Here is a 27,863-nt window from a genome sequence, read left to right on the forward strand (position 1 = left end):
CAGGCTGCCGGAAACAAAAAGGGAACAGTTGCGCGTGCCAGACCCAATTAAAATGTAAAATCCAGGAGGGGCTGATAAGGAGGGGCGAGGAAAGGGTGCCTAGATCCATGACTCTCCAACTGCTCGAATGTTAGCATCCCTTTGGGATGAGCGCTCATAGCGCCTGTGGTCTCAAGAGCAAGCTTTACAACCTGACTTCAAAGATTCCTTCTTACATCCAGAAGCATGATTGAATGCCACCAGCATCGCTTTTGATAACGTGCTCTCACTTCTCTTCCTGTTGTCACCACTTGAGGATGGAGGAAGTGTCAACCCCGGCAGCTCTGTGTGATAATGGACCAACAGGCCCATGAGAGCCCAGCAGATGGGACTTTCTGTGGCTCCCAGGGCTGTGTGGATGCAGTAACAGAGGAGACGCCCATCCTGAGAGCACAGCCTTCCAGAGATAGGGTGGGACCTGGGTCCACTCACTGTGCATCGGCCTCTGCCATCAGCCTCTCGGTTCAGCGTGCCCAGTGACCACCGCCACAGAAGACGAGCTCTTTCCCTCTGTTTAGGAAGCCATATGCTCATCATTAAAGGAGCAGCGCTAGGGAAATTTTGTCATTCCAAGTGTTGGGTGAAGATTTAATTGATCCGATGGTGTTGGATTTTCATGTCTGCAGTTAACTTACTTCTTGCCTTCTGAGTTACTGTGAAGACTGATTTGCACAAATCACAGCCTGAAGGAGTCTCTCACCCAGATGTCAGAAATTTAGGGAGCCAATAGCGGTAATAGTACCTCTCTCTTCCCTTCCTAGTTATGAAATTAAAGAAGTCAGACAAAGAGAGATTAAAATACCGCTTTCTTATGTAGCAGCACAGATGTGATTATGGGCTCAAATTGGCATCAGACTTACGAGACACAAATAGGTTTTAGTATTACGTTTAGATGGCTGTATAGCAAGAGCCAAAGCAGGGGGTGTGACAGGCACAGCACCTTCATCTTATGAAGAGGCCGGGCAGCGACACACAGATCAGCCCCTTTTGCCCTGTCTCCCTCTTGAGGTGTGCGAGGCTGCCATGGATGAGAGCCAAGGTGCCTGGGGCCACCTCGACACAGAGAAGTCAAACCCCCTTTTCCTGTCAACGTTCTCTATCATTCTAGTTATTTGCAGTTCCAAGACTTGCATGCCAAACCCACAGCCCCCCATCCCAACCACAGAGCCCCTCTCCTGTTATCTTAGCTCTGCTGTTTCCAAGGAAGCAGTTTTTGGGGGGAGACCAGGTCTTTGGAAACCTGACATTAACGCTTTCCTTGCCACCACTAACTTAGCATGTCTGGAATGGAACTCCTGATCCTTTCCACCCCAACCTGCTCCCCCCACAAGTTTTCCCATCTCAGTCAAGTCCAACTCCACTCAGGCCAAACATCTTGGAGTAATAAGAGGCTGCTTCTCTTTCCTGTGCCTCGTCTACTGCCACCTCCCTGGTCCAAGCCACTGTCATCTCTGGTTTAGATTCTTGCAAGAGCCGCCAGCTGGTCATCCGCTTTCTTCCTTGCCTTTTGCCTTCCCACTGCCTACTACTCCCATCAACAGGCTGCTTGAAACGTGGCAGTCACGGTGATCCCTAAAAAGAGAGAAAGAAAAAGAAATATATTATTCTTCTGCTGAACGCCATAGATGACTTCCTGAATCGCTCATGGCTCATGGCCTGCAGACCCAGCCCTCACCACCGCTCTCTGCACTCCCCCCCGCTCTCTGCAGGTGCGCCCTGCCTCTGTGTGCCACTTGTCACCACCTGACATTCACATATTTATTTTTGCTTATTATCTTTATTCCCCTGCTAATATGTTACTCCATGAGGGCAGGAAACCTGTTTTTTGTTTGCCTATTTTTCCACTGCTGTGTCACTTGGGCCTAGAACAGTGCCTGGCGTGTGTAGGAGGTAAATAAGCCAGTGTTAACTAAGGAACGACAAAAAAAAAATGACTTAATGGGAGATGGACTTTGCAGCACGGCCACGACTGGCCTCCTCATCCTCCACCCTAAATGAGATCGTCGGCTTGTTAGACACCCAGACCCTCCTGACTCTCAGGCAGCTAACTGCTGTCCCTGCTATTTTGTTGAACACATTGGAAAGAGAGAGCTTCGAAGGGGTGCGGCAGACTTAGTTTCCTCTTTCAAATCCCTAAAGAGACAATTCGCTCTCCCTCCCCTGGGGTGAGTGATGCGTGTGAGAGAGGGCAGGGAAATTACTCAAACTGAAGTCCCACCACGTAGAAGCATGAAGGCAGAGGCATGGAGGTGGCCTCTGGCACAGGACAGCCTTAATTCAGTAGGCAGACGCTGGCAGACCAAGCGTATCTCCTGGGCCACAAGCACGCTCCAGAGGAAGGCTGAGCCCAGCATGGACTGTCCAACGTAGTCTCTGAGTGCAGAAAGTGAGGGGGCAACGCCCGCTGCACAGGTCTTGTTTTAAGACTCCACTTTCTCATAAAAGAAACCAGGCCTCCTCGGGGAAATGACCATTCTAGGGCTGGGACAAGGAATATACAAAATGAGCCTGGAACATCCTGTAGCACCAGAAAGTAAAGAGTTGCTCAAAAAAACAGAAGAACGGGGCTGGGCGTGGTGGCTCACGCCTGTAATCCTAGCACTCTGGGAGGCTGAGGCGGACGCATTGCTCAAGGTCAGGAGTTCGAAACCAGCCTGAGCAAATGTGAGACCCCGTCTCTACTAAAAATAGAAAGAAATCAATTGGCAAACTAAAATATAGATAGATAGGTAGATAGATAGATAGATAGATAGATAGATAGATAGATAGATAGATAGATAGATAGATAGATAGATGATAGATAGATAAAATTAGCTGGGCATGGTAGCACATGCCTCTAGTCCCAGGTACTAGGGAGGCTGAGGCAGGAGGATGGCTTGAGCCCAGGAGTTTGAGGTTGCTGTGAGCTAGGCTGACGCCATGGCACTCTAGCCCAGGCAACAGAGTGAGACTCTGTCTCAAAAAACAAACAAACAAACAAAAAAACAGAAGAATGGGGCAGGACAAAGGGACACAGGAGTAATCCTGAAAAGAGCTGATCAAAGTTGGAGCAATTTGAGCAACAAAATAAATAATGTATATTATAACGGAAAGTGTAAAATAAATATCCATAAGGCCACACTGGAATAAATGAATGAGTGAATAAATAAGTGGGAGCAAAGAGACGGACCTTCCCTACAGAAGAATCCTAAATAATTTTTGTAATAATTGTTAATTTATATAATAAGGAGGCGGAACTTAGTCCCCCTGCCCCCGATTTGAGTGTTGGCATAGCCAGTGACATACTAGAGTAGGAAACAGGAAAAAGAGTCACCTTCCGGTGGAGAAATCTGGCAGCCACTACCCGGACACGTGGCGGAGGCTGCCACCCTGCGTGCCAAGTCAGGTTGACAGCTGCCAGCCACGTGGAGGGGAAGGGCTCTGCGTCCCTGTGGTGTTCTCCGCCCCCCAACCCCAGTCTAATCGGGAGAAAAACACTGGACAAGCCAAAACTGAGGAACCGCTTGCAAAATACCTGATCATTTCTCTTCAAAAGTGTCAAGGTCATGAAAAAGTGAGAAAAGTCTGAGACACTGTCCCCGATAAGGGGAACCTAAGGAGACATGATGACTAAATATTAGATTCTATCTTGGAAAGGACCCTGGAACGGAAAAAGAATATTAGTGGAAAAACGATTTAAATCTACCTAAAACATAGAGTTTATTTAATAGTGATCTTTCTAATGTTGGTTTCTTAGCAGTGACACATACACCCTGGTAATGTAAGATGGTAACAGGCGACATGGAGTGGGTGGGTACAGGACCTGTCTGTGTCACCTTTGGAGCTTTCCTGTACAACCAAATTATTCCGTAACACAAAGTTTATTACAAAGTCTGAAGAATTAATTAGTAAGCACTTCCATGTGCAGCCCACCCAGGCCCACATGCCCTAGAACTTTATAGGCTGACTCTTTCTGATGCTTGGCGGGTCTTTATTGGCTGTGACTGAACGGATCTAATATATCTTTTCTGTCATCAGACTTCAGTCTGTTTCACCTGTTTATGCAAATGCCATCTCCCTCAGTCCCTGCTGGTTTGTCTTCAGCCATTTATTGCCTAATTTGTGTTCCTTATCTTTGCTTTTTAAAGATATATATGATTCTCCTTGTCTCAGTTATTACCACAAAGAAGCATGGATTTAGATTTTAATATGTGACTCTGCATTCATGAGGCCACTTAGAGGAAGGAAACTGCCATTTAGTGGACACATGCCGTGTACCAAACACTGTGTGCTAGGCGCTGCTTCGTTTGATCCAAATTATGAAGAGGATCTGAATTCTGACTGTTCCAGGAATAGATTTTTCTCTCCAAATCTCACTGAAATACTAATTTTCTGCATAAAAGTTCATTTGTCATAGTGAGGCTGGAGAAATGATATTCATAAGGTAAGTGTCCACGGGACTTAAATTTTCTCCTTTCTCTGATTTTACATAGCTGGAGGTAGTTATACTTCAGACAGGGATGTGAGCCCATTCTTCACTTTTCTGAGCTTTCATTGCAGGGATGGGTTTCTTGCATGGCCCCACTGCAGGTCTGATGTGGGGGGTGATGCTGGTTAAGGCATGTGAGGGCAGGCAGGGCAGGGACCTGGCACCACAGCTGCCCACTAGAAGCGTGGGAGCTCAGTCAGGTGGACAAACACCCGGGCTTGGCAGTTTCTCTCTGTCCCATTTTCCCTTGTGGCCACTATTCCTCCTGCACTTGGATCCCAGAGGCAAAGAATTCCAACAATTTTGCTCAGCAAACACATTCCATTCCGGACTTCACACTTCTAAGAGGTCTAGCATAGGAGTGGATGTATTCATTAACTTCTGGAGCTTAAAACCTGTATCTCGCTAGAATCCTGAACACATTGGCCAACACCCATTCTCATGGCTTTTCGATAATAAAGGCATTTTTGTAAGAAATGGTTATAATAAAATATCAGTTTGCATTTCACAATGAAATTGCTCTCTTCGTTGCTTCACCCAACATAGAGCAATTAGCTGTACTTGCTCCTGCTATAGTCAGCACTCTTTATCACTGTTGTCAATATCTATCTTGGTGTTTTAAGTTTTTATTTTGAAATAATTTTATATTTACAGAAAATTTACAACAAGGCTACAAAGAGTTCTTGTATGCCATTCATGCAACTTTCCCTAACATTAACATTGGCATATCATCTTTTAAGCCGAGTTATCGTAAACAAAACATTTTTTGACAAGAGGTGAGGGAGGCGGGGGAGGTGGACAGCAGTTTGATACATTAATGCCAGTAATTCCTCAAAGGAAAAGAATGGTCAAGGTTAAGGCTTTTAAGCATCATGAGCTTCCAGTTTCTCCAACCGTTGGGTCTTCTAGGCTTGATGTAATCATAGACCATGTGGTTCTTTCGCAAAGGTTCTGAGTGTTTAAAAATTGAAACCTTAAAATTTGAACCCCCCATAATATGCCGAAATAAAAAAAAAAAATGATGGCTGAAAATTGTGACCAAAATGTGCCTTACAATTGTCAGATGAAATGAGAGAATCCATCCAATAGCTTTCCTGTTTTTATCACCTGATATCCTTTTATTCTTAGACTGTCAAGAAGTAATAAAGGAATAGCTATTAAGTGAAAGGGACTGTTTCTTCAGGGGATTATAATTGGTGCCTGCTAGTTCATTGCTCTGTAATAGGAACATATAATCAAGCTAAGATGAGCTCTGTCTGCTGAAAGGCCGTGATCTTTTCCGGAGTCTTTGTTAGCAAATTGATTTTCTTAATGATTGAAAGTTTGAAATCCACAGAATTGTCACAACTTCCCTGGATAGGTTTTCCTTTCTTCGAATTGAATGTGGTTACTTACAGCCTCCTTGGGATAGCAGTGATATTTGCTCATTAGACTAGAGGGATATGTCACTGTTTGGTTTCCTCCTGCCTTCAGTGCTAAATTTCTTTCCTTCTTCTAGGATCTGTTGAAAAATTCATTTGCAAGAATGTGTCTCAAAATATGGAGAGAGACAATGAGGTACCCAGGCCATGCGCTGCGTGAATAATCAACATCCTTGTCTCATTGTTATTTGATTTTGAATAATCTCAGTGTTTCCGAAAGGGAAAAGCCTTGTTGGAGTAGGAAAGTGATTTGATAATTGCATGGGCATGGGATGTGGTGGGCGGGAGTGGCCAAATCCCTGCACTGTGCTTTTTCCTAAAGCCAGGTGAGGATTGCAGAGTTCTTCCCCACCAGTCATCGCTTCAGCAGCGTTGCGGCAGTTGGAGTAAAAACATATTTTTAAGTGGATCCTTGGCAATTATGTATATTAACAAGTGATTTAATGCAGGTGGGAACCTTGGCAAACAGCCATGCTTTTTTCAGGTGTTCCTGCTCTCTTACTTAGATACCTTTGCTTTTTTTATTCTAATATGCAAAGTTAGTATCATTAAGCACCAAGATAAAAAAATTCAAAGTAAAAATGTTGACTATTGTGAAATCCATAACCATAAGTAAAATGAAAAGCTAAGAATGTCAAGGCCAGAGAGGTAGCACATAAATGAGAGGCAAGCTCATCAAAGAGCAAACAATTTTCTTTTGTGTGTTGTGTGTGTGTTGATAAATGCCCATTGACCCAGTAGAACTAAATAGGTAACTTAAAGTTCACTTTTATGATTTATAACTATATTTTTAAATAGTTTAGGTATTTAATAATACAGTTTCCTTTCCTCTTTTAAACAGCATGTTCTCCATGGGGCTTATATTGGACATATAGTTAGGATGCAAATACTTCATGTAACAGCAACAACAAATTTAAATACAGGACAATCAACAGCCTTTGGAGCTTCTTGGATCCTACAAATTTATGTTGATAATTATAATATCGTGGAAAAATGCTGTGGAATTGGAGGAAGCCAAATAGGCCACTGAGATTTTATCCTCGAAAGGAATGAAACTAGTAGAAGGAAATAATCAGAAGTGCAGGGGCATGGGAGTGGACCGGCTGGGAGAACATTTGGGGCAGCTCAGAGACAGCAGCCAGTACAGCCCAGGGGGCTACTGCAGGGTTTGAGGACGTTTGAAAGGGAGAGAGACAGGGAAGCAGGAGTTTAAGACCTTTTATTGGAGTTAGTTAGGTCTCCTTCGGTATTTTTAGAAGGACTCTAGTAAATATTTTAATTGCTTCTTAGATTATTTTTGATGGTTGAGTTGATGTTTATTTGAATGAGACACACAGGGAAAAACTCTATAGAAGACTTAATCACATTTTTGCTACATTAACATTCAGGATCCTGGGTCGGATTTATTCCAGAATCGCACAAGAGTATGAGTTTATAACGTTTGCCTTATTTATGCAATGTATGAGATTATAGAGTGAGCAACAATAAGACATAAAGACGTGAAATGTGATCATTCTCTGTCAGTTACTCTAAAAGCCGGAAGCTCCCCATGCTGAAATTGGGATGCCAAGTTTTCAGGAAATATGTGGTTTAGGACAGGATGTTCCTGGTAGAGACCCAGTTCTATGTGATGTTCTAAGGGTTCTCTAAAATGAGGAAGTCTGAAAAACTTCCTGATAAATGTCTGCTCTGGAAAGTCGATTTTACCTCAACCTCAGTAGCAAACCCAATTTGTTGAGAAAAATGAGTCAACCATGGAAGGAGCAAGAAAGCTGGTGACAAAGATGCTTTGGCTGGTTCGAGGGTCCTTTCCAGCACCAACAGTGGCCTCCCCTAATGTGGCCTGGGCTGTGGCTGCAGGATGCAGTCAAACAGGAACCACTGCACTGCGGCCAGTGCAGCTACCTGCCAGACACCGGTAACATTTGTGGAAAGCACCACACCACACACTGAGGTAGAAGACCTTGAGCTGCGGTAACCTAATAGCAATGAGAAACCACAGAGTAGTGAACCCTCAAGGGTTTAAAAATCTTCGGCTGGGTTTCTCTGTTGATGATTTTCATTTTGGTTTCCAAACATTGGCATGTGGACTCTGTTGTGGGTGAGGTGGGCCGAGGTGGAAGGAAAGAAGAGAGGTGCCTGGTCTCTGTGAGGCGTATGTGCCTTGTGCAAATGCAGTGCTTTCCTATTTCTTTTGTTTTGGAGATGTGTGACCTTTCCTTGCTGAGAGCTCGCCTTTTAATTGCATGTTGTCATTTGTTTCATTCCAGAAGTACAAAAAAAAAAATGGTGCTAGTTTCTCACGGTGGCTACACTGCCTGATGCAACATGGAGCTGCATATTTTCCCTGTTGCTGCACAAGGAGCTTGCTCAGGTTGCACAAGCGTGTCACCATGTCCACCAACTTGGCAAGTGACAAACGCCTCTGTAAGCAGACAAAACCATATTTGAAATGAATGGGCCATAATTGAGAAAGTGTTCATATGGCGTGTTGTCAAGTTTGCTCTCTAATGTTTCTGTTGTCTAAAGGAAGTCTTTGGGCAAATGCATTACGCTGTCCTGGCCATCATCATGTTGGTTAGTACAATGCTGCCCTTTATGGGTTCATCCACCCATCTAACTATAAATTAGGTGCTGCGGGGATGACAAGGGGAATGAGTCATTGGCAACACCCTCAAAATACTTTTATGCTATTAGTGAGACAGATCTATAGCCAAGGGAGACACAGGTATAATGACAATGATAATAATAATCACCAGAATCGTTAATTGAGTAGTTACCATATGCCACAAATTATACTGTTTCACATACTTTATCTCATTTATTTCTTCCAATGATAATATGAATCAGGACTTTTTCCATCCCCATGTTGCATATGATGGAAATCAGTCTCGGGGAGGTTAAAGCGTGCTTACAGTGGCACGGCTCGTAGACGGCAGAGCCCACTGTTGGGCTTCGGTACTGCTGTTACACAAATGGAAGGCAAAGTATTGAGAAGTCGTGGAAGGAGGAAGTGGCATTTGTGCCCAGTTTTGAAGAATGGGTAGTATTTTGAAAAGTGGAGAAATGGAAGGTGAAAGGAATAAGGGCATTCCTAAGAGGTTGAATAGCATGAGGAGAGGAAAGAGCCATGGTGTCAGTTAGAGCTTACATTTGGCTACTGGTTACAGATAACTGTAGCTTCTAACTAGAAAGAGTTGGAGTTTTCTCTCATGTAAGATGAAATTCAGAGGTAGGTTGCCCAGGACTGATTTAACTACCTGGTGATGTCATCAAGGAGCCAGTTCCTTTTCTGTTTTTGTTTTGCCATCCTTAGGTCCTGGGTTCTGTTGTCAAGGTCCATTCATGATGAGCTCTAATCATCATGTCATAGCTCCAGAAACAAGAAGAAGGAGGGGAGGAAAAGCTGGCAAGAGCAATTAGGGCAGCTACCATCTGAGTCAACTCTATATTTTGCATTTTTCTGTATGATGGGCAGTCAGGTGTGGCCACAAGAGGAGACTGGAGAGAGGTTCAGGAAAACACAGTTTATGATGGTCACATAACCCTAGAGACAGAGGCAGGGCACACCACACAGGGCCACATGGGGGAGACAGAGGAGAGGAGGTTCTGACCAGAGCTTTTACTGGGGTTTATTGGGAAAGGCAAGGCAAGGCAGGGTGAACAGTTTAGGATTGACTAGTTTGAATAATTTTGCAAGGGGGACTCTAAGTTTTAGGGTTGGTGTCTGGTTGCCTGGTACCTGGCCCTGGGATGATTAAGGCGGAGGAATGTCATCTCTTGGTGCTACAGGCCAGAGCGGGGAAGGCTCAGGGTGGGTTAGTTCGGGTATCAAAGGCATGCCTTTGCTTTCTCTAAGAATTGGCCAAGGTGTGGGGGGTAGTCTGTCTACCCTGGAAACGTTTTTTAAAGAAGTAAAAACAAAACATCATAATATACAGAAAATAAAAATGTGTGCAATATACCCTGCTTAAACATTTTTTCCCTTAAATTTAAGGAATTTTTTTTTCTTTAAATAATTAAGTCGTTTAGTAGCCAATGACTTTCTGTATCAGGTTGGCCCCGCCTATGTATAAGGTCAGCTAGGAAATGCAGGCTTTTTGTGAGTCCCTTGTCTTCCTCAACACTGGGGGGATTCTGTTAGGACGAAGGGGAGCAGGACGCTGGGGAGGTGAATAGCAGTCCGTGCAGCAGGCAGGAGGGTGCTGGGAGAGTGAGCACCCGGGGCGTGCCAAGTGGTGCAGGAACACCCTGCAGGTGAGGCTGTGAGGTGCAGGGGTCCCCAACATGCCCTGCTAAGAAGCTTAGGTTTTAGGTAACACAGAACAGGGAACATTTAAAGGGTTTTGAGCAGGGAGTGACTACTTCAAAAAGATCAGTTTGGAAGTAACATGAAACTTGCATTAGACAGAGAAAACTCTGTAAATAGAAAGAAAACCCAGTAAGTTGGACTCTGGAGGTTACCCTGGGCAGAAGAAGAGGATGGCAGGGTGCAAACAGTGGGCGTGGAGAGGAGGGGATGCCTGCTGGAAACTGCGGCCAGCTCTGCAGCCAGAACAAAGGTCCAGGTAGCTGTTCGGAGGTGGGGATACGGGTTGAGTTTGAGATTTTCACCTGAGGGACACAGGGAGAATCCAGTGGCTTCCCTGGCTTCACTTGATTGTTAGTGAAACAGTGCTCAATAATATATTGTAGAACTAATCCCAGCAGTCTAACTCTGACATTTCAAAGGCAAGGATGAATTTCTAACAAGGGACTGGGTGATTAGTGAAGAAGGAGTTTCCTAATTTGGGTCACTTTGCTTTTTTAGATAGCTTACTCCTGGGTGTTTGCTGTAAGCTGTTTCCCTAGGCAGCAGGAAAATTCTAGGTTCCCAAAACTAGGGATTCACAAATTTGGGCCAAATTTGGAAGCCATCTGTTTTTGTAAATAAAATTTTATTGGAACATGGCCACTCCTATTTTTTTACCTGTGTCTGGGGCTGCTTTCCTGCTACCACAGCAGAGTTGAGTCATTTCCACAGAGACCAGATGGCCTGCAGAAGTTTCTTTGAATGAAATCTTAAACCTCTCCACTGACTAACTGGACCCCTTCTTGGCCAAGGGGAGCCCCAGAAATCCCTAAAGCTGAGTTGCTGGCCAAGAGAAACGAGGTCAGGCATGCCTCATCATGCCCCCCTTCCTTCTTGGAGATGTCCTCTGTAACTCATTAACAGGGCTAAGGCTGTATAAGACAAAGCTTAAACTACACCTGCAGGTCCTCAATTTACTTAACGGATCACTTGAATCTGGGTGTATATCCCACGGCTTGTCTCTGATTAACTGACTTCCTAGTCTTAAAACAATCCAAGACTTTAAAAGCTTCATTTCTTTAACCAATTACAGATCAAAGAAATCTTTAAACCCACCTATCTCCTGTAATGCCCCACTTTGAGATGTCCTGCCTTTTGGGGCCAAACCAACGTACACCTTCCAGGTATTGATTTATGACTTTACCTGAAATTCCTGTCTCCCTGAAATGTATAAAACCAGACTGTAACCCAAGCACGGCAAGACCACTTGTTCAAGACTTCTTGGGCGTGGCTCTCCAGGCCTTGGTTGCACGACTTGGCTCGGAATAAACTTCTTTAAATTATTTTACAGAATTGGGGTCTTTTTCTGCTGACACTTTAAAACTTTTAAAAATCTAGTTTGCAAACTCCTGATTGAAACATTAGACTCTACCCGATTCCTCTTCTTCCAGTTTAATTTCTATGGAAGAAGAATACTACGGATCCTTTTGTTCCTGGACCTGAGATTTAGGGGCTGAAGTAGTACCTCGTATAATGTTTAAGCTTTCTTGGAAAACAGGTTTTTTAAAAATAAACAACATCAAATAAAACAGAGAAATAAAATAGAATTTTGTTCTATTTGCCCACTCTCCCAGATGACTGTGCAAATTATGTAGTCGTCAAAACCTATTAGAAATCAGTTATGAGCCCCAGACAGGGCTTTTTAAATTTTCCATTTCCTATATATTTTTGAGTGCATTCAATGTGAATGCTGAGTCTTCAAACTAAAATTTTCCTCCAGTGGAGCAAGTAGTAAAAATGAACTTGTTAGTTTGTGGCTAACCTTAATTGAAGGTCATTTTCAGATTGTGATTTGAGGTGTGGAGACAAACGGAATAACTCTTCTGCGTGGTGAAAGAATGATTCTTTCAGCAGACTTTTCCTATGCAAACGGTTGCTAAGACAGCCCTCTAATTAGCGCTGTAGCTCACATTCACTCCGTTGAGAGGGACGCAATTCAGGAATGAATCAGACAGGCCCTGAGCTTTGGGGCACATGTGACTATGTGGCTGCACCCCAGCATTTAGCTGGCTGGAATCTGGGGGTTGCTGCTCATCCATGTCTGTCGGCAGCCCTCCTGGAGACAGGGGGTTCACGGAGGAGTGGCTGAGGCTCTGCGCTACCTTTGTTCTTCCAGACACCCAGAAATCTGTCTCTGGATTAAGTTCAGACCTGCGGGAGCTGCTTGTCTTCCTGCCCTTGCTGGAGAATTTCATCTGGCCTTTGGCAGTCATTGGCTTATATTGAGAAACAGCCTTGGGGGACTCAGTGGTGATGATGGGAATGCTCTCGTGTGTTTTGTTTTCCAGAACGTCAGACTTTGTGTTACCCAGCCACCTCCCTCCCATGACCCATGGGGAGGTCTCACTACCAGAAACAGGTGTACTTTGAAGTGACTCTTTTCTCTAATCTCGTGGCACTGAATTGTATAATTGACTGTACTTCCTCGGAAAGCGGAGAGCCACATGGGTGGCTCACCTCCAACACGGATAAAGGATTTTGCAATTTCTTTTGTAGACCAAGCACAGCATTGGCTCTGTTAACTCTTCCTACCCTTGCTTTCTCTTTGAATCATTTTTGGTCTTATTTAAATTATTTTTAAAGCTAAAAATAATAGCAAAAATGATCACTGCATATTTTTTCTGTATCTCCAGACCCTTAAAAGTTGCTTAAACTCGTTTTGGGATTCACGCTTTGTAGAAAGCAGTGGTTCCTAAGCTTGAGCATGTGTCACAATCACGTGAGAGGCCTGTTTTAAAACGCAGATTGCTGGCCCCACCCCACAGTTTGGGACTCCCTAGGCCTGGGGCAGGGCATGAGTCTGTGCCTTTCTAAGGCATTCCCAGGAGGTGTTAATGCTGCAAGTTTGGGAACTACACTGAGTACCACTGTCATAAATAAAACAACAACAACTGTTGATTATTTATTATATTAGTAACCTGCCAATCAAGCAGTGAGGTTTTTTTTTTTTTCCTTTTTTCTTATTGTGCCCCTCACACGTGTCAACAGAGAAAAGCCAAACTCTGTAAACATAATTTTAAAGAGATTTATTCTGAGCCAAATTTGAGGATCACGACCTGGAGCCACTCCCAAGAGGCCTTGAGCAAGTGGATGCAATGTGGTTGGGTTACAGTTTGGTTTTATACATTTCAGGGAGACAGGGGTTACAGGTAAAGTCATAAATCAATATGTGGGAGGCAGACATTGGTTTGGCCCAAAAAGGTGGGACATCTCAAAGGGGGGGCTTACAGGTTATAGGTGGGTTTAAAGATTCTTTGGCTTGTAATTGGTTAAAGACATGAAGCTTTGTCTAAAGGCTTGGAATGTTTTAACATAAGGAGCTGTTTACCAGAGACAAGCCACCGGACATAGATTTGCTGTGTAAATTGAGGACCTGTAGGTTTGTCTTGCATACCTTTAGACCTGTTAATGGGTTACAAAGGAAGTTTCCAAGAAGGGAGGGGGGCGTAAAGCATGTCTGACCTCCCTCCTCCTGGCAGACAATTTAACTTTAGGATATTCTTTTGGCCACCAGGGAGTCCATTCAGTCAGTCAGTGGGGGATGAGCTTTACAATTTTATTTTAGTTCACACACCAAACTAGGCATTGCGGGAAGATATGGTCCTTGTCCCGAGAGAATTTTTTGATTGACTACAGAGAAGAGAACTATAACACATATAACTCAGAGAAAAGGACAGCATCTAACAAGGTGTAGATGGGGGGGGGGACACAGTTCAAGGTGAGTTAGGATCTTTAGGAAGAAACAAGGGGGAGGTAGGGCTTGAACTGATCTTGAAGTGAGGGTAGGGTTTCAATGCTGGAATAAAGAATGGTGACAGCGGCCTTTTTATTAGAGGACAGGCACGGGTGAAGGTCCGGCCTTGGGAAAAACGACCCCCCCATAAAACCAGGGAGGGCTGCATCCTGCAGAAGACAGAACTTCTAAATCCAAGGGCCGTGTGCCATGGAGGGGGCGTTCCCCACAAGCTGACACCACCCTCCAGTGTCGTCTCCCACCTGCTTTTCATTTCAGATCCTTCCTTGTCCCCCGAAAACATTCTATACTTCCCAAGGCTGTTCCATTGTCCTTACGTCTCCTTTATCTGATGTACACTTTTCTCCTGTCTTTACTGATCTCACAAGGTGCAGCTCAAATGCTACCAACCTCTTAATGAAAATGCCCCCCGTCCCTCCCCAAACCCTACCTTCGTGCTTAGCTAACCACTTGCATTGACAAGGATGCCATTCCTTCCCCCATTTACTTATGTCCAAGTTTTACTCATTATCTGTCTGTTCTAGTTTCCCTGCTTTTCCTCTGGGACAAGCCCTGTTCTCAAAGTGTGGCACAAAGACCAGCAGTATCAGCCTTCTCTGGGCACTTGCTAGACGTGCAAATACTCTCCACGCCAGACCTGAATGGGAAACTCTGGGCTTGGGGCCCAGCAATCTGAATTTTAAAAACTCCGCAGGTGATTCTGATAAAGGCTGCTCTATGAGGAAAGCTAATTGTTGGCAAATGGCCAGTTTAGGCCTCGCAGCGGACTGCTTTCTGCTAATTACCAACGGTCCATTTTAAGAGTTCAGATTTTTGCATTTCTTACAAGATGAACAGTTTTAATTTCCTCTGCAGTTTGCTTTAAAAATAAAATGAGGATGTTTCTCCGTAAGTTTAACATTTCACTGACCTTATTAGTAGTACAATTGCCCTGACCGCTTTTTTAAATGATTATAATTCAAACATAGATAATGAATGCCTTGGAGTACCATAACAAATTGGATAATAACAATGATTTAATAGAAGTCAAGTTATCTAACAGTAGGAAGAAAAACCCTGCTGATTAATTTAATTTTTCTGAAAATTATGTTCATTTAAGGTATACCATATTCATACCTAAAATCTCCTAATTCCTTGCTTAATCCATGTCTAATTTATATAATTCCTTATAGGAAAAATTGGAAAAATAACTCTTATGTAGAAACACTGCAATGTTCAAAGATTTGCAATATATTGCTCATTCTCCAGCGAAATTATAACTGCCTGGCCATTTACCATAGAGTATTTAAGAATGTTGCTTTCCACAAAAACACAAATTTGTGCATATCTACACAAATCTAAGTGTATCTACATGACCTAATTGATGTTCCTTTTGTTAATTTTTTTCTCTTTAAACTTTATTGAAATATAATTCACAAAATAGAAATGCATCCATTTATAGGTACAATTCGTTGAGTTTTGACAGCTACACTCATGAATAGCTACAACCATCACAATTAAGATTTAGAACATTTCTACTACTGTCCAAAACTTCCTTGCATACCTTTGCAATCTATTCTACCCTCCACACCTGGTCTTGGGCAACTTTTTGTTACTATGAATTAATTATCGATCTATAAACGGAGTCATAACAGTATGTACTCTTTTGTGTCTATCTTCTTTCTATTGGTATGATGATTTTGAGATTCATTCTTTTTGTTGCATATATTAGTAGTTCATTCCTTTTCATTACTAAGTAGTATTCCATGGTATGGATGTACCACATATTGATTCATGTTTTGAGTTTGATTGATATTTTGAGTTTCCGGGCTTTGGCTATTGCAAATCATGCTGCAATGAGCATTAATGTACAAATTTTTGTGTGGATATAATATATTTTTCTTTAATTTGCATCATGGTATCCTTATTGTTTTAATTTTAAATTTTTTTAAAAAATTTAAATAGATTTGGGAGTACAGATTTTTTTTTGTTACATGGCTGAATTGTATAGGGTGGAGAACTCTAGGCTTTTAATATACCTATCACCTGAATAGTGTACATTGTACCCAATAGATAATTTTTGATCCTGTACACCCCATCCCCTCCCTCTTCTGAGCCTCCAATGTCTATTAAGTCACTCTGTATGACCAAGCATACACATTGCTTAGCCCTCCCACTTGTAAGTGAGAACATGTGATATTTGGTTTTTTGTTCCTGGATTATTTCACTTAGAATATGGCCTCCAATTCCATTCAAGTTGCTGCAAAAGATATTATTTCATTCTTTTTTTATTAATAGGCTGAGTAGTATTCTACTACATAGATAGATAGATTGACACAAAATTTTCTTTATCCACTCATTGGTTGGCAGGTACTTAGGTTGGTTCTACATCTTTGCAATTGTATTGTGCTGTGATAAACATATGGGTACAGGTGTATTTTTTATAAAATGACATCTTTTCTCTTGGGTAGATCTCCAGTAGTGTAACTGCTGGATCAACTGGTAGATCTACTTTTAGTTCTTTGTGAAATCTCCATACTGTTTCCCACAGAGGTTGTACTAGTCTACATTCCCACCAACAGTGTATAAGCATTTTCCTTTCACTGCATTCATGCCAGTGTCTATTGTTTTTTGACTTTTTAATAATAACCGTTTTGACAGGAGTAAGATGTGGTTTTAATTTTCATTTCCCTAATGATTAGTGATGTTGAGCATTTAAAAAATACATTTGTTGGCCATTTGTTTCTCTTCTTTTGAAAAATGTCTGTTCATGCCCTGCCCACTTTTTAATGTTTTTTTTTTTTTTTCTTGTTCACTCGTTTGAGTTCCTTATAGATTCTGGATATTAGGCCTTTGTCAGATGTTTAGCTTGAAAATATTTTCTCCTATTCCATAGGTTTTCTGTTTACTCTGTTGATTATGTCTTTTCTTGTGCAGAAGCTGCTTAATTTAATTAAGTCTCATTTATTTATTTTTGTTTTTGTTGTATTTATTTTTGGGGTCCTAGTCATACATAAATTATTTACCAAGGTCAATGATGAGGATAATTTTTCTTAAGTTTTCTTCTAGAATTTTTATGATTTCAGGTCTTATGTTTAAGTCTTTAATCCATCTTGAGTTAATTTTTCCATATGGTGAGAGAAAGGGATACAGTTTCAGTCTTCCGTATGAGCCTATCTGAGTTTCCTGACACCATTTATTGAATAGGAGATCCTTTCCCCAGTGTGTACTTTTCTCTGCTTTGTTGAAGATCAGATGGTTGTAGGTATTTGGCTTTATTTCTGGGTTCTCTATTCTGTTCCATTGGTCCATGTGTCCATTTTTATACCAATACCCTGCTGTTTTGATTACTATGGCCTTACTGTATAATTTGAAGTTGGGTAAATTTTCAAAACAGTTGTTCAATTTTACATTCCCACTATTATTGCATAAGATTTACATTCTCACCTACACTTGGTATCTTCAATATTTTTATTTTGGTTATTCTGATGTGTGTATAGTGATATCTCATTGTGTATTTAATTTGCATTTCCCTGATGACAAATAATATTAAGCAATTTTTATGTGTGTATTGGCCATTTATATATCTTCTTTTGTAAAGTATCTGTTCATATAGCTTGCCTTTTTCTTTTCCCTTTTTTTGAGTTGTTTTCCATATTAAGTTGTAAGAGTTCTGGGTTCGAGTGCTTATCAGTTTTACATATTGCAAATCTTTCTCCCAGTGCACAACTTGTCTTTTCATTTTCTTAATAGCGTCAAACAGCATAACTTCTTTCAGTGTGAAAAAGTCCGTTTTAATAATTTTTTTCTCCTATAGTATGTGCTTTTTATATCCTATTTAAGAAATTATTACCTATGACTAGGCCACAACAATTTCTCCTGTTTTCTTGTAGAATTTTACAGTTTTTAGATTTAGGTAGTATATTCATTTTGTGTTTATTTCTGAATGATATGAAAGTTTTTTTCCCATATAGACTCAAAGTTTTTTTCCATATAGACACATAATCCTTCCAGCATCATTTGTTGAAAAGACTTATCTTTTCCTTACTGAATAGCTTCATATATTTATCAAAAACTAATTGACCATATAATGGTAGGTCTATTTCTATATTCTCTATTCTGTTCCATCAATCTATATGTTTATCCTTATGCAAAACATATGATTGATTATGGTAACATTATATTAATAAGTCCTGAAATCAAAGAGTATAGCCTTTCTAAATTGGTTCTTCTTTTTCAAAATTGTTTTGACTAGTTTAGTTTGTTTGTATTTACATTTCAATTTTATAAAAACTTATCAATATCTATAAAATGCCCCCTGGAATTTTGACTGGGATAGTGTTGAATCTAGATACTCACATGGGGGAAAGTTTTCATCTTTAACAGTATTGAGTCTTCCAATCCATGAACATGATCTATTTCTCTATTTACCTCACTTTTTAAAATAATTTTTGTTACTTATGTTTTAGGTATTTTATTGTAGAGGTTTGCACATCTTTTGTTAAATTTATTCCTAAATATTTTGTGCTTTTGATGCTACCATAAATGGAATTGTTTTTGTAAATTTTATTTTTCTAATGTTTGCTGTAAGTATAAAATGTGCAATCATCTATAACATTTTGTCCTGTTATCTTGCTAAATTCACTTCTTATATTTAATAATTGTTTTCTAGATTTCTGAGGATATAAATAAAATCACCTGACTATACAGATGGTTTTACATCTTCCTTTCTGATAGTTTTGCCTTTTTTTTCTTGTTGTTTTCATGCAATGGCTAGAATCTTTGGGACAAAGTTGAATGGAAATGGTGAGAACAGACATTCTTGCCTTTCCCTCCGATGTTAGGGGGAAATAGTTGCTGTGATATTGGCTGTAGATGTTTTATATGTGGCATTTATTATATTAAGAAAGTCCTCTTTTAGTTTGCTGAGAGTTTTATCATGACTCAATATTGTATTTTTTCAAATTCTTTTTATACATCTGGTGAAATGATGTCACTTTTCTCCTTTAGTTTGTGAATATGATGAATTACACTGAGTGATTTTGGAATGTTAAACCAGTTCTCCACTTGAATATTAAAACCAACTATATATAGTGAGTTCTTAATTTTTTGCTTTTTATATTTCAGTTCTGGAATTTTTGTTTTATTTCTTTATTAAATCTGCTCTATTACTTTAAAAAATTTCTAGATATATGGGGGGAGATATATCTAGATATATGTGGGGAGAAGCTGTTTCTCCCCACATGGTAAGTCATCCAAATACTTATAAATATGTATTTTTTCTAGATTTTTATAGTCTATTCCACTAGTCTGTCTGGCCACTCTGATAACAATAATGTAATTGATGAATTTAAAACTTGAATTTTGTTTTCTGGAACATATTAACCATACTTGGGTTATCCTTCTGTTGTCTCTTATTTGTACCAGGTTTTTGTTCATGTTATCATATCCTTTTCTTAGCCTGGTTGTCTTTGATTATATATGGAATGTCGTTTTTGAAAAATTATTTGGGGGAAAAATTGAGGCCTAAAATGGTTTTACATGCACCTAGCCAGGGGTTTTCTAACTAACAATTTTATCCAGTTTTAGTGCCTGAGATTTTCTTAACCACTTGAAAGAGTCCATGCTCTGTGAGGACTGGTTTACTTTTAATTCACCCTTACTCTTAGAGTTCAGCTCAAACCCATGAGTGGTTGCCTCAGTTCCTCATCCTTGCAGAGTCTGGATTCTGTCTTTTGATTTCCTCCATCCATAAGAGTCTGAGAACATCACTAGTGAGCCTCTCAGCAGCCTTTGCATGCCCTAGGAAAAAGGAGACTTTCAAATGCTAGACTCACCCACACTGGATTCCAGATTTTCCAGGATTTCAACGGGGTAGTTTCTGATCATTTAGTTAGCTTTTTATCACCTTTAAGATAACTAAAAAATAAATATTACCTAAGATTTTCAATTGTCTTCCCTGAGAGATTAGCTTTGAGTTACCCAAAATAGATGGCCTGATATTGCCTCCTTGATCCCTTTTAAAATGATCAGTTGGTGATATTTCTCCATGGGCTCCACATGTCTTCTTCAGATCATGCACTTTGATCTGTTTTTTGAGAACGAGGAGTTATTTTCTAACCAGAGATCTCTGTTTTACTTGCACATTTGTTTCAGCTTATCGCTCTCATTTGGGACATTTTTCAATTCAAGGCTGAGTCAGACACTAGTTTATCCTGGTCTGCACATTCCAGGAAGCACACACCAAACTCCATGAGTAGTCTTTTTAAATTATCTCTCACTAGGCTTGGGAGGAGGGCTAAGTACTACCACCCTGGTGGTTGCTACCCACAGTACTTCAACAACTCTTTCTAAAGAATTCTCTTTAGTCCAACTTCTAGCCTCTTCAGCATCAACTTTTTGATCCTCTCAAAGTAGATGAATGACTAAGTATTGCAAAGCTGGTTTTAAGAAACTCCCTTTATAAACATTTAGAATCTAGGTAATTGGCATGTATTGCCTTTATCATGAAGTTGAAATATGTTAACACCCTATAATGTATTTTACAAATGTTGTCCCAATTTGTCATTTGCCTTTTAAATTTGTTCTGTAGTATTAGTGTTGTTTTAATGTAAAAAAAATGTTAAATTTTAATATAATGAAATGATCTTATGGTTTCTGTTTTTTTAAAAACCATATTTTATATTTTTGAGGTTATTTAAATATTTATCTATATTTTCTTTTGCTATGTTTACAAATTCCTTTTCTATATGTAAATATTTATTCCATCTGACATTTGATAAGTTAGAGAAGCTGTTTCTCCCCACATGGTAAGTCATCCAAATACTTATAAATATGTATTTTTTCTAGATTTTTATAGTCTATTCCACTAGTCTGTCTGGCCACTCTGATAACAATAATGTAATTGATGAATTGAAACCAAGACATGGATGTATTTGTCTAAGTGTTTACATGATGCTGATTATGTAATTCTTTATTAGGCAGTTGATTTTGAATTAAATAGCCTTATTAAAGATGTTTTAATGAATTTATATGGAATTAAAATTTAAATTGGAATTTTGTGAATTGAATAACAGATTTTCTTTGATTTACAGTATAATTTTTGGTTGTTGAATGACAGTGATGGTATGTGCATGAGAAACTACCAGTTTTGATGATCCAGTCAAAAGGAGGTTTATGGCCATAAATAAAACACATGTGAGGTAGTGCCAATGTTCAATGGATTGGTCTGAATTTCACCTGCTACTTGTCAAAGGATTTTGTTTCTGCGACATTCTCACGGTGAAATTTGAAGCTAATAATTAACTCCCTGGGTTAACAAGAATGAATGGCTGGAAGCAGCAAACCCTTGTGTCTGAGACACAATGCGCTGTGTTTGAGATACCAAGCACAGTGTCATTTATAGCAAGAGTGACTCCTGTGCTTGAATTCTGCAGATGAGGCCGAATGTTTTGAGCTGGTGCATGGTTACAGGGCAGCCCAGGGGAATGTGCTGGTCATTGTTGAGCCACCCTAGAATTTTCTTCATCTGAAATGGAATTGAAGTAACCACAAATAAGAGTGGACTCAGACTCCGGGGAGTGATCTGAACAGTGGATAATGGAAAGAAGAATCCTGTGTTTTCCTGTTTCCAGAAGTGGATAAGTATAGAGAAAGCAGTTTGCATACTATTACCATAGAATTTTCTTTTTTTTTCCATCAAAGAACATGAGAAAGTAGTTTTATAAATATTTGAAAATACTTTTATTGTGTTACTATCGAGTTATTTACTCCCTAATATTTCTAAAAGAATTTGAGGTGTTTGTAAAAATATGTGAAATATAATAAGTTTTATTTTGTAAGTTAATGATATTAGGAAAGTAAAGATCAGATGGAAAGATAAAGGTAAGGTGGGGTTAATTACATAGAAATTACTGCTTTTTTATCCTTTAATATTTGTAGTTGTAGTTGCTTCACAATTGACTCTGAATTTTATCAGGCGTAGAGAAAGAGGTAAAAATGATGAATCTTCTTTTTAAAATTCATCTCATGTCTTCCCACTGTTTTATCCTAAACCTTGTTTTTGACCTGACCCTGCTTGCTTTTGAAGATCTGTGGTCTGATGGAAATTACTTTACTATATACTGTCGCTTTTACTACAAACCCTTCTTAAAACTTTCTTCCATTCTGTTTCTCCCCAATATGACTGAACAAGTCCAGCCAGTGCTCAGAAATTTCTTTCCTATGTAGATATGAAATCTCCTCCCTGTAACTCTACAGGGAGGTAGAGTTACTTGATACTTGTTTGTCTCCTAGAATCACACAAAGCAATTCTATCCTAGTTCTTCTTTTTAAGTGGCTGTTCTTCGGGTATTTAAGACAACTCTCATTCCTCACGTTAGCCTTCTCCTGGATAAATATACAGTCATGGAAAAAAAAAGAAAGAAAAAAGACTGAAATATGCTTACAGGACCCAGAAAAAGCCTCAAAAAGGCAAATCTAAGAGTTATTCACTTTAAGGAAGAGGTAGAGAAAGAGATTGGAATAGAAAGTTTATTCAAAGAAATAACAGATAAATTTCCAAACCTAGAGAAAGATATGAATATCCAGATACAAGAACGTCAAAGAATACCAAGTAGATTCAACCCAAATAAGATTACCTTCCCTGAATATAATAATCAAACTCTCAGAAGTCAAGGACGAAGAAAGGATACAAAAACCAAGATGAGAAAAGAAGCAAGTAATATGGCTGAACATAGTGGCTCATGTCTGTTATTGCAGCACTTTGGGAGGTCAAGGTGGGAGGACCATTTGAGCTCAGGAGTGCAAGACCAGCTTGAGCAAGAGTGACACCTTGTCTCTACAAAAAATAGAAAAGTTAGCAGGGTATTGTGGCATGCACCTGTAGTCCTAATTGCTTGGGAGGCTGAGGCAGGAGGATCACTGGAGCCCAGGCACTTGAACTTGCAGTGAGCTATGGTGATGCTATGCACTCTAGCCCAGGCAACAAAGAGAGACCCTGTCTCCAAAACTAAATAAAACAAAACAAGGCAACAACAATAAAACCCAAAACAAAAACCCCCCAAAACAAAAAAGAAGCGAATAATATAATATATAAAGGAGCCCTGATACATCTAGCAGCACAGTAGACTTATCAGCAGAAAGCTTACAGGGCATAAGGGAGTGGGGTGACAGATTCAAAGTGATGAAGAAAAAAAAAAAAACTTTCAACCAAGCATACTATGGCCAGCAAAGCTATCCTTCAAACACACAGGAGAAATAATGACCTTCCCAGACAAATTAAAGCTGAAGAATTCATCACCATCAGACCTGTCTTATAAAAATTGCATGCTAAAGGATGTTCTTCAATCTCAAACAGATGGGCACTAATGTGCAAGAAGAAATCATCTAAAGGTATAAAACTCACTGATAAAATTCAGTACACAAATTCAGAATACTCTAAAACTGTCATTGTGGTTTGTAAATCACTCATATCTTTAGTATAAAGACTGAAAGACAAATATATCAAAAATAATAATGACTATAACAATTTGTTGGGATAGACAATATAAAAAGATATAAATAGAAACAGCAAAAAGTCAAAAAGTGGCAGGGGAAAGGAAGTTAAAGTATAGTTATTTCTGCTTGTTGTTTGTTTTCTTTATGATCCAAGTTAAGATGCCATCAGTTTAAAATAATTTGTTATAACTGTAAGATGTTTTTTGTAAGCCTTATGATAACCACAAAGCAAGCATCTATGATAGATTTGCTAAAAATAAAAAGCAAGAAATTAAAACACACTACCAGAAAAAAATCACTTGTCCACAATAGAAGACAGTAAAAAAGGAACACAAGAAGAGAGAACATATAAATCAACCATAAAACAAATAACAAAATGGCAGTAGTAACTCTTTACCTGTTAAATAACATTGAATGTAACTAGACCAAATTCTCCAATTTGGTCAGCTACTTCTCTGGAGTAGCTGAATGGATTTAAAAAAACAAAGCAAAGCAGTAGACCCAAATATATGTTGCCTACAGGAAGCCCATTTAACCTATAAAGACATACAGACTAAAGGTAAAGGTATGGAAAAAGAAATTTCATGGAAATGGAGACCATAAAGGAGCAGGAGTAGCTATACTTCTATCAGATAAAACAGATTTCAGGTCAGAAATTTAAAAAAAAACACAAAGAGGCCATTATATAATGATAAAGTGGTCAATTGGCAAGAGGATATTACAATTATAAATAGATACGTAACTAACATTAAAGCACCCAAACATGTAAAGTTAATATTATTAGATCTAAAGGGAGAGATAAACTGCTATGCAATAATAGTAGGGGATTTTGATAGCCCAAGTTAAGCAATGGACTAATTATCCAGACAGAAAATCAACAAAGAAACATCTGAAATAAACTGCACTCTAGACTAAAATGGACCTAATTGAAATTTACAGAACATTTCCTCCACCTGCTACAGAATACACATTCTTCTCATCAGAACATGGAACATTATCCAGGATAGACCATATATTTGATCACAAAACAAATCTTAACTGATTGAAAATAATCAAAACATCATATCAAGTATCTTTTTTGACCACAATCAATGGAGTAAGGCTAGAAATCAATAATATAATAAAAGAAACTCTGGTAACTATAAAAATGCATGGAAAGTAAACAACATGCTCCTGAATTAGTAATGGATCTATATAGAAATAAAGAAGGAAATTTAAAAAATTCTTGAAACAAATGGAAATGGGAATACAACATAAAAAAAACCTATAGGGTACAGCAATAGCAGCGTTAATAAGGACATTTATAGCAATAAACACCTACATCAAAAAAATAGAAAGATTCAAATAAACAGCCTAACAATGTATCTCAAGGAACTAGAAAATCAAGAACAAATGAAATCCAACATTAGAAGAAAGAAACAATTAATAAAGATCAAAGCAGAACTAAATAAAATAGACTTAAAAATACAAAAGATCAATGAAACAAAAAATTGGTGTTATGAAAAGATAAAAAAATACATAAACTGATAGCTACATCAGAGAAATAATGACCCAGAGAAATAATGAACCAAGAAAAAAAGAGAAAAGACCCAAATAAATAAAATCATGGACAACAAAGGAGACATTACCATGGATACCACAGAGATTCTAATAATCATTAGAGCCTATATGCCAATAAATTGGAAAAGCTAGAAGAAATGGATAAATTCCTATATACATACAAGTTACCAAGATTGAACCAAGAAAAACTAGATCTGATCATTGCCCATTGTATGCTTTTATCAAAATATCAAATGCATCTCATAAATATGCAATATTATGTATCCATAAAATTTTTAAAATTAAATTAAAAACTTTAAATACAAATAATCCAATTAAAAATGAGCCAATAACATGAATAGAACTTTTTCCAAAGAAAATATACAAGTGGCCAATAAGAACATGAAAAGATGCTCACAATATCATTAGCCATCAAGGTAATGTAAATTAAAACATAGCAAAATACCACTTCACACTTACTAGAATGGCTACAATAAAAAACACATAAGTGTTGTTGGGAATGTGCAGAAATTGAAAACCTCATTCACTGCAGGTGGGAATTCTGGTACAGGTTCTTTGGAAAATGTTTTGGCAGTTTCTTAAAAGTTAAACATACATTTAACCATATGCCCAACCCAGCAGTTCTACTTCCAGGTATACTCTCAAGAGAATTAAAAAGATATGCCCACACAAAAACTTGTGCATGGTTGTTCATAGCAACGTTATTCATAATAGTGAAAAAGAAACAACTCAAATATCCATCAGCTGATGAGTAGGTAATAAAATGTTGTAAATCCATACAATGGAACATTTTCCTGCAATATAAAGGAATGAAGTACTGATATAACACGGATGGACCTTGAGAACTTTATGCTAAGTCAAAGAACCTCACCACAAAAGATCACACATTGTACAATTCCATTTATATAAAATGTCCAGAATAGGCAAATTTATATAGACAGAATGTAGATTAGCAGTTGCCTAATTCTGGGAGAATGTGAGGAATGAGGGTTACTGTTAAAGGACATGGAATTTCTTTGGGAGCACAATAAAACTGTTCTAAAATTGATTACAGTGATGGTTGCAAACATCTGTGAAAATACTTGAAAACCTCTGAATTGTACACTTCAAATGGGTGAGTTGTGTGGCATGTGGTTTACGTGTCCATAAAACTGTTAAAAAAGAAAGTAAATACAGGGGTCTAATAGCCAACACTTGTAGAGCATTTATTTACAAAGTGTTGGTGTCTCCGATATCTCATGGGCTTTCATAGTGATCCTGGGAAGAGGTTGGTATCACTGGGCATGTTGCAGAAAACAAGGCTTAAAGACTTTAAGTCACAAATCCTCACACTATGGCCCGTGGGCCACATGCCGCCCTCCGAGGACATTTATCCAGCCCACCCGGTGTTTTTGCCACCGCTGCCTCTCCTGCTTAGCAGCCGACTCGACTCGTCCTGGGCCCACAGTGCGCACTCTCCAACGGTCTGAGGGACAGTGAACTGGGCCCTTGTTTAAAAAGTTTGAGGACCCCTGCTTTAAGTGATTGGCCCATGACATTGGCTGGTCTGTAGTAGAGCCAGGAGGACAGCCTCCACCCCCTGAGGCCAGGCTTATTGTTCTTTCCAATACACTAGTCCCCCTTCCCCCAAGTTGTCTCTCACTCGTGATTTACTTTGCCTCAACTGCCTTATTTATGGAATCCTAAATAAGTCTGATTTTGTGCCAGGCACCATTCTAAGTCCTTCATGTATATTAAGTAATTAAATCCTTGTCACAGCTCTCTGAAGAAAGTGCCACTTTGACTCCATTTGCAGATGAGGAAAGGGCAAGATGGAGATTAACTTCCCCAGATCCCATAGTTAGTAAGAGGCAAAGCTAGGATTTGTATCCCAGGGAGTCTGGCTCCAGACCTTATTGCTCTTAAAACTCCACACTCCACAGAGAGGGTCTCTTCCTTTGAGAATCATATCTTGGGTCTCAATCTTAATTGTAAAAAGAGGTGAAGAGAGCTGCTCTATCTGGTCACGCTGAGAGCTGATCCCGGCATGAGCGCCAAAGGTGAGTGGTAGCCGTCAATGACCTCTCTGCCCGGAGCTCAGCCAGGAGCAGTGTTTGCTCTTCAGTAGCTAAACAAATCCTTCCCCTGTCAGGTGAGGAGGCTGGGGTGGCGATGAGGTAGGCAGAGGAGAGGAAGGGCTGCAGAGTTGGTATGTATTCAGTCTTAGGAAACCACACCCCACTGAAGGAGACTGAACAAGAAACACACACACACACACACACACACACACACACGCACACGACGTGCTGACAGCAACACCACAGTCCTCAGTGTCTCACTGCTGACACAGCTGCAGTGCTGCACGGGATTTTACATCCTGGCCCTCTGGGTTCTGCGTCAATGGGGCAGCCCACAGCCAGTTCCTGGACTTGTCTTTCTGGTCGGTTGTTTAGAAAAGACTTAAGGGTGCACTATAGTGCTTCTCTTGTGCCTTTCAGTTTCTATTTACAAACCTGTATGTCAAGTGTAATCAAGAGTTCTTACCAGGCCACATGAGCTTCTCTCCCCCCCACCCCAGTGTCTGTAGCCGGCTCTCTCGGGGAAGACCCGGCCACTCTCGTATTTGCTTTGAGGAGAGGAGCCAAGCTGTTTAGTTTCACAATTCATCAGGGCACTCAAAGAGTTAAGCAAACAGCTCTAGGGTTGGAGTGGAGGAATCTGTGGTTTCCTGGTGCTGACCTGGGCGAGCAAGGCTGGACCCACCTGCATGAGGGCTGTCATGCTTACTGCTCGGGAGTAATTAAATCCAGGAAC

Source organism: Microcebus murinus, chromosome 12, assembly GCF_040939455.1.
Source record: "Microcebus murinus isolate Inina chromosome 12, M.murinus_Inina_mat1.0, whole genome shotgun sequence".
NCBI lineage: Eukaryota > Metazoa > Chordata > Mammalia > Primates > Cheirogaleidae > Microcebus > Microcebus murinus.